Source organism: Aulonocara sp. 'chitande type north' Nkhata Bay, linkage group LG10, assembly GCF_057382095.1.
Source record: "Aulonocara sp. 'chitande type north' Nkhata Bay isolate Kocher_YH1m ecotype deep benthic linkage group LG10, A_spYH_male_GT1.1, whole genome shotgun sequence".
In the NCBI taxonomy this organism is placed as follows: domain Eukaryota; kingdom Metazoa; phylum Chordata; class Actinopteri; order Cichliformes; family Cichlidae; genus Aulonocara; species Aulonocara sp. 'chitande type north' Nkhata Bay.
In genome coordinates this window covers 4,676,985-4,684,770 of record NC_141353.1, presented here as the reverse complement: position 1 = coordinate 4,684,770, position 7,786 = coordinate 4,676,985, and the positions used below count along the sequence as shown (strand labels likewise).

General features: G+C 40.4%; 1 protein-coding gene across 6 annotated transcripts in view; it reads left to right on the top strand.

The window, feature by feature from the left end:
- The first annotated feature begins 4,940 nt into the window (after nt 1-4,940).
- Nucleotides 4,941-7,786, top strand: part of arhgap32b (Rho GTPase activating protein 32b) — a 125,242-nt gene continuing 122,396 nt past the window's right edge. For 4 of the 6 annotated variants that reach the window (XM_086307875.1, XM_086307879.1, XM_086307878.1 and 1 more), the window contains exon 1: nt 4,941-5,461. The gene's annotated coding sequence lies outside the window, so the exon portion shown is untranslated. The remainder of the gene's footprint in view (nt 5,462-7,786) is intronic. The other 2 variants (XM_086307877.1, XM_086307874.1) reach the window with 1 other exon arrangement.

The following is a 7,786-nucleotide window of genomic DNA, read 5'->3' as shown; positions in this document are numbered from 1 at the left end:
TTTCTTACGTGAGTAGATTATCTCCGCTCTGAGTGAGACACGTCCTGGTGAACACATCTCTTAGTTACTGTGACTCAGTTTTGTTTTTAAACGGTTCTCTTCCTGGGAGTTTAAAAATGATCAACATTGGGCTCTGTGATATTCTGTATTTCAGTGTTGTCACAAGGGGGCAGGATTGAATCAGGTTTGGTTCTGATTTTATGGTACGCACAGGTGGTGATGATGATGATATCAGGAATAGTTGTGCCATGCTTGGTGGGAAATACGAACGACAAGTTAAAGATTCTGTTCTTAATAAACAACACGGGCTTCATGCTGGTTTTGTTTGCAGGTTCACAGATTCTAAACAGGGGCATGAAAGGGGGTTCAACTCCATCTTATATTAAAAAGATCTTATATTCAGCTTGGTGAACAGTATCATTAAAATTACAATTTCTTATCCTCGAGTACTAAAATACAGCAAGTGTTATACTTATCTTCAAAGACATTACCTCTGTAATGTCTTTGAAGATTTGACTGTAGAAGAAAGATTGGAATGCAGTTTTTGCTTTAAAAATAAAGCAGAAACTTTCATGTCTTGAGATTTTCTGCAGTCTTCAGAAAACTCAAAACTTTCAAATGAGTCATTCATTCAAAGTGAAAGTTTAACAGCTGCTGAAGAGCTTCCGAGGAGAATGATCTGTTGGCATGGTATTATATGATGAATGCACCTTCTTCATGTGCAGAAGAACTGAGTCCTATGTAAAAGAAAACCTTGCTGCTAAAAAAATAAATTTTACTAAATGAATGCAGAGCAATGGTCCTGTGACCTGACGGTTCCTGGGTCACAGAAAACTTCATGCAGGATTATTACACTTTTTGAATAATGGAATATTCAATAAGTGTGAACATTATGAGAATTTGAAGCCATGTTCACGAGACAGATGACTGCCAGTTCTGGATATAAGTAGCCTGAGGCTGTGGCTCAGGAGGTAGAGCAGGTTGCTGGTTCAATCCCTGGCTCCCCCTAGTCTGCATGCCAAATGTCCGTGGGCAAGATTCTAACCCCAAGTTGCTCTTAGATGCATCCATCAGAGTATGAATGTGTGTGGATGTTAGTTAGAAAGCACTTAAAGTATAGAAGAAAGTACTGGTGAGAAAATAGTGTCAAAGTTTTTCTCTGGAAAAGGAATATCAGCCGGAAAAACAGTCCAGATCTCACTCTGACTGAAAACTAATTCTGGAAATGAAAAACAAAGCTCTATGACAAGGTTCCTTTTGGCAAAGCTGGAACCAGCTTGATGAAGAATACAATCATTCAATAGTGAATCCATGGCTCACATAACTCAGGCCATTATAAAAACTTGAGGAGGTTACTTTTTTTTGTTTCACAAAACCAGAATCTTCAGCTATAAAATAAAACAGTTTTGCATCATATCTGTGATTCGCTACAAAGTGAACGTCCTCCAAGAATCAACATTCCAAACTTGTGTCTATAAACAGCTTTTTGCCAGATAGTTGTAAAAATTGGTGATGTAAAAACTATAACTATAATGATAATAATAATAAAATTATTACTAATAATACAGATAGTTCTGTAGTTTCAGTCACAGTTCTTTTTCAACGTAGTGATTTAAATCATACTATAAACTTTTTTTACATTTCAAATACTCAGCTACATCATTTATACACAGATTCAGATACCTTTACATTGGTAATGGCATTTTTATTTATATAACACATTTTATTATATATAAAGGGCCACTGAGTGTGGGTAGTTTTGGCCTTGAATTCTGAAGCTGTGCAAGTCATTCTTCAGTTTCGCTCTCAGATGTACGGTACACATGTCATGTGCTGAAATGAAAGGTATGACTTCTGTCATTATAACATATGAGTGGCTTAATTTATACGTGTGCATAACCTTCACATGTGTATTGTAACGGTGTCACTGTGCTCCTCGGGAGAGTGGATAGGTTTGCTGTGCACCTAATGGCTGAGTCATTAAAAGCCACAAAATGTGTGAGTCATCTGTGTAATGTATGCAAAGTCAGTACATCTTGTGCTACAGAGACTGGAGTCACGAATGTGGATGCGCTGGAGTCCTTGTCCAGACTGCTGTTTGACTGGTGGCTTCAGGTCATTTGCTTCACTGCTGGACGTTTCTTCGGGCTGACAGAACTGACAGGAAGGTGTTTGGCTTTTATCCTCAGGCTGAGACAGTCTGTCATCGAAGCCTGCCAGGTGAAAAGCGAACTAAAACTGGCCTGGGATCATCTGTCGAGAGCAAGCAGGTGAGATTGGGTGTCCAGGTTTAGGTTCCTTCTTCCTTACTTTGATCCTCTTTTAGTAGCTCTCTGCAGTGACAAGGTTTTTATAATCACCCTCCATCTTTCCATAGGAAATAGGCCTGATTTGTCAGCCTGTCTAACTGTTCTTCACAAGTACAGCTGAAGTTTATTCTTTAAACTATATATCCCATCCCTGTAAATTCAATTCAATTCCGTTTTATTTATACAGCATCAAATCACAACAACAGTTACTTCAAGATGCTTTATATTGTAAGGTAGACCCTACAATAATACATACAGAGAAAAACCCAACAATCATATGACCCCCGATTAGCAAGCACTTTGGCGACAGTGGGAAGGAAAAACTCCCTTTTAACAGGAAGAAACATCCGGCAGAACCATGCTCAGGGAGGGGCGGGGCCATCTGCGACTGGTTGGGGTGGGAGAAGAAAGACAGGATAAAAGACATGCTGTGGAAGAGAGACAGAGATTAATAAAAAGTATGTAAATCTTTCCTACTAGACCCACACATCTGTCGAACCACTGACACCAAATATGACTAATTTGCTTTATGTCAGTGGACGTTCCAAGACAGGCATTTTGATGTGTGAGTGACTGGATGCTTTGGTGAAACACTGGTCAAAAGCAACTTTTGGTGTAGCCTGTTCTGCTCGAGTTTCTGAATTCTCTTCTGCTGGGAAGCAAAGTACTCTCAGAAGATCACACTTCCTTTTCACAATATCTATACTGTGTGTGTGTGTGTGTGTGTGTGTGTGTGTGTGTGTGTGTGTGTGTGTGTGTGTGTGTGTCTGAAATGGCCCATATCCATCTTACTTTGTACATCTATTACACAAGACCTTTCTCTTTCTTTGAGCTCTCTTGAAATAAACTGTTCAATCTGATCATCTGGACTTCCTGCTTTTGCATCATGGCTGAAAAAAACCACACACTGAGCAACTGTGGAAGAAATACTGAGCAAAGTTAAAAGCTGCCCACCCATGTGAGTACTCAGTCAAAGTGCTGAATAACCGTTCAAAAAGTGTGATCATTGCATTTCCATTTATTTGCAGTATCAGGCACCTCGCTGTATTCTCTTTATTTTTTTATTCACCAGTCTGGGCCTTTTCTGCAGGTGGCTATGGTAGCAAAGTCTTTATTTGTGTAGAGTAAAATCAGGGCGGTAGCATCCCAACGTATTATGAATATAATGCAGTGAGCTTTTCTGGCGTTGTGTTGTTTTCACACTTCACATTCCTCACAGTCACAGTCCTCTTTGAGAACGAGCTGCTTTTGTGTTTTTAGGTTGGGATAACCTAAGAAAATATGTATGCATCACTTGCTCACATAAACGATCAGTTATTTTAATTGTAATTTATAAATCCTTGGACTTGAATAGAATATGTGTTTCAGGAAGATTCACGAAGGACTCCAAATGTAACACTTTGTGCATTTTACAAAGCGTGCCACTTTTTTCTTTCTAATGCATTCAATTTTATTTCTATAGTGCCGAATCATAACAACAGTCGCCTAAAAGTGCTTCACAGAAAAACCCCACCAATCAGACGACGACACCCCCCGAGCAAGTACTCAGTAACAGCTGGAAGGAAAACCTCCCCTTCAACAGGAAGAAACCTCCAGCAGGACCTCTGGAAGAAAGGCTCATATTAATAATTTTCAGGACTATTGATCATCCTCTGAAAGTGTTAACTAAGAGCTTCGTAACCGGAGGCAGTGTTTCATCAGCTGAAACGTTTTCAGATGTATGCAGCTCATCTTTAAAACGTAGAATTTTCTCCACCCATATTTCCTCGAGAGGTTTTGTCTTTTCCCCTGCCACCACTGTAATTAAGAACACGTTCTCGAGGATTTGCCTGGTTAAATGGCAGTTACATTGACTCAGTGCATGCAGTCCACCTTGTGGTACAAATTTGCATGTTATGAAATACTTTTATATTCTCTCTCCTATGCGTTTGTGTGTGCCGGAGAAAATTAAATATATCACAGAAGATTCAATAGTAATGTGAAATATAGTTCTCTGTCATGATTTTGGAATAACAGAAGACAAGAGTACTGAGGCATTGTTGTATTTGAGAACAACTTTTTTTTTACTGGCAAATATAAAAGACAGACATGTAGATGCTGAATCGGCTTCCTGTAGCTAATAAAAGTCTCCTCTTATGGGCATGTTTCCACATCTATGTGGCCGTCCTCTGTTACTTGGGTATGGCTCCTTTTTTAGAGCCTTCTAGGTGCCATAATATGGAATCAGACTGGCACATGGGAACCAAAGGATGTTGACCATTACAGTTGGGAACAATACTATTTATGTGACATGACCCCTGTCTGACTTGTTAGGATGCTTATTCGAGCACAAAGATAATATTCATCTCACTGACAGGCTTTTGTTCAGTTAATTCAGACACAGACACGGAGCATTCTGGATATATTGAATAGACGTATTGGTGTCTGCCTGGTTATGTGGCATTTTAAAAGTCTGAACGAGGTTTATATTGGAATATCGATTCTTTTAATATGGTGCTGCAGGTTTATTCAACCACCGAAACACTTATCAGCTAAGCTATAGTGTCATCCTTACACCATCACGGAGTATGACGGCGAATCCTGTGTCCTATTTTCTCATGCTTTGGGGTTGGACATTTCCGACAGCCGGTGAAGGCAGCACAGAGAAAGCGCCGCTCCTCCGCTCCAGCCAGTATCGCTCCACTCCGAGGTGTGCACGCGGAGGAGAGGGTTTCTTTTTGTACAAGTTTTCTTCTGGAAATACCGTCCTGTGACTGGAGGGAATGGGGAATTGACCATACTCGGGCTTCCAGCGGGAATGAAAACTGTGAGGAAGATAGCGGTGATCGTTTTTTCCCTCCAGAGGAGAAACAGTAAGTGACAGACTGAAAGGGCTCGTGCGCCTTGCTGTCCCGGGGGAGTCTTTTTTTGTTTAGTGTTAACCCAACTAACTGTGATCACGACCACTGGCGCGCTCTCCTCGAGGCCGGGGACTCGCTCAATGATATCCTCCAAATACTTAGTGTCTGACGTGTATGAGTGTGTCCGGTTAAGCTGCGATGAGGAGGGAATTTAACAGCGGTGAAGCTCCAGACGTAGACGGCGAGAGCTAAGCTCCCCTCGCCAGCCAGTCAGCGGTGGTCAGGGACCGCAGACCACAACCACAAAACCAGGTACTTTTAGTACATTCATGCTACATGCTCGCACTACGTGCTTTGCTCGCCTTTTTACCCCTCTAGATAACGTTATTTAGAGCCGCAGTGCTGATGAGACGGTGGCGATGGTGGTGTCTGAAGGGGGGATTCGGGCACAGCGCGAATAATGTCTCGCCAGCTAAGCGAGGCTTGCGTGGAGTTGCTAAGTCCCCCTAGTTGTGCAAATTATATTGAAAATCTAGTTGGAAAAAGGGGCAGATTAACAGCGCTTTGCTTTAATTGTGTGCTCCACGCTCAGGATGTTAAGAACAAGAGAATTTCGGGTGTATTTGTGATATTTTGTTCTGTTCGGCTCTACAATTTCCGAACTTAAAAAGAGTTAATCACTTTCACCGGTATGAGAGTTGGATTAAACACAGACTGTGTGGCGTTTTCTGAACCAGGTGATGCCACATTCACCTGGACCTGTGTCTGTTTGTGTATGCTAACATTAAACTGCTCTTTTTTTTTGTATAGAGATATATCTGATATTTCACGTTTACTACCGTACAGTACTGCAGTTCATTGCAATCTCTTTTTGGATGTTTATTATATATCAGTAAGAAGGAGTTGGCCCTGTTTCTTTGCATTTGGTATTCTCTTTTAAAATGATTTCGTTTCAAATGTTGAATCTTAAATTAGATGTCATCCATATGGGAGTGTCTGAAAGCTTCCTATTCCCTCACATGTTATTTGATCCACAGTTCCCATGGTCTTCTGATGCTTCATGCCTTGTATTAGATTACAGTTTAATCAGACATGTATTGAAGCCTTCGCTCCCTTTTTTTTTAAATCAGGCAAACCAACTTAAAACACAGAGGACTGTACACATAACATCATCTCATTCATCACAGCTGTACATCGCTGCCACATTCAGGAACTAAATGCCTTGCTGAAGGGCACTTGGAGTTAAGTTTCTGGGGAAGATTTTGTTTTGTAATTGTCTCCCTTGTGCAACATTTCTCAGTTTGCATGGATGATTAGTGGGAGCAGCATGCCTGTGAAACCTATCACGTTTGAGCCTGCACCGTGATTGGGCTGAAACAGTTTACAAGCTATGGTTTGTTAAGTATTTTGCTGTCAGGGTCACGGTTCAGTGCAGCAAAAACATGACTGCAGCAGTTCCATTCCCCCCCCCCGTGTGTATTTATGAGAACAAACACTGAGTTCTTAAATACATTTCGGTGACGACTGGCATTTCCAGCATGTCGGTGCTTGATGTCTTTTCTGGTCTAACCCTTTGCTCTAGTTCAGTATCTTTTATATCAAGAAATAACCCCACTTGTCTCACGGTGGCTCCTTACATTTTTGCAACTTTACCCTCAGCTGCAGTCAATTTCCTTTTACTGCAGGAGCAGCTGACCAAATAAACCCATTGTAAGGTTGACTAACCTTTTTCTTTATTATATACATGTTCTGTTCAATTCATTTTTAAAAAATCTAGTAATGTAAAGACCCTGCAATAATACAAAGAAAATGACAACAACCAGGTGACCCTCTATAAGCAAACACTTGGCGACAGTGTTGGGACATGTAGCTGTGATAAAATAATGTAAATTGTTGGGAACAAACTTGTGTTTAACAGAAATATGAGACATAGATAGAATTAGTTCCATCTATGTTATGAAAGAATAGAAAAGGTTCGTGATGATGAGTAGTGCTGCATCTCGACAGTCATTTGGTTAGAACAGAATTAGACATGTTAGTTAGGTTGATGCAGAGTGTAGGAGGAGTAGCTGTAGTTTTTGTTTTTTAAATATAGAATATCATTGGTTATTGATACTTGGGATGTAGCGAACAGGATTTATGAAGGACTTGTATTTTTACATTAAAGAATTGCCCTGTTGTGCAGCTATCCTTATGACTCTGCGTTATTGCACCTGCTCTGTGTTCTACATTGTAATCAGTCCAGTTCTGGCCTCCTAAAATATCCTGTCCTCCTAAAACACATTTGAATTTCAGTGGCCAGTTTTTACCTGGACAATTGAAGGATATATAAAAGTCACTTGGCTGAAAAATGTATGCCGATTCTAACAGAAATATTCTTGCTAGCTCAAAATGAGTTATGCGTGACAGATTATAGGCTAACAAGTAATTTACAACAGTTTAAATGCAAACAATCATTTATTTTTGGTTTGTTTGGCAAATACTGGAAATCAGTTTTTGGCACATCACCTGACAGCAGTACACATCAGAATATTAGGAGTAGGAAATGTTAATGGAAACTTAAGCAACAGTGTTACCAAACACGAACTGGACACAGTTGAAGGCTCAAAAAACACGAGCGCATTGGTGAAACGACGG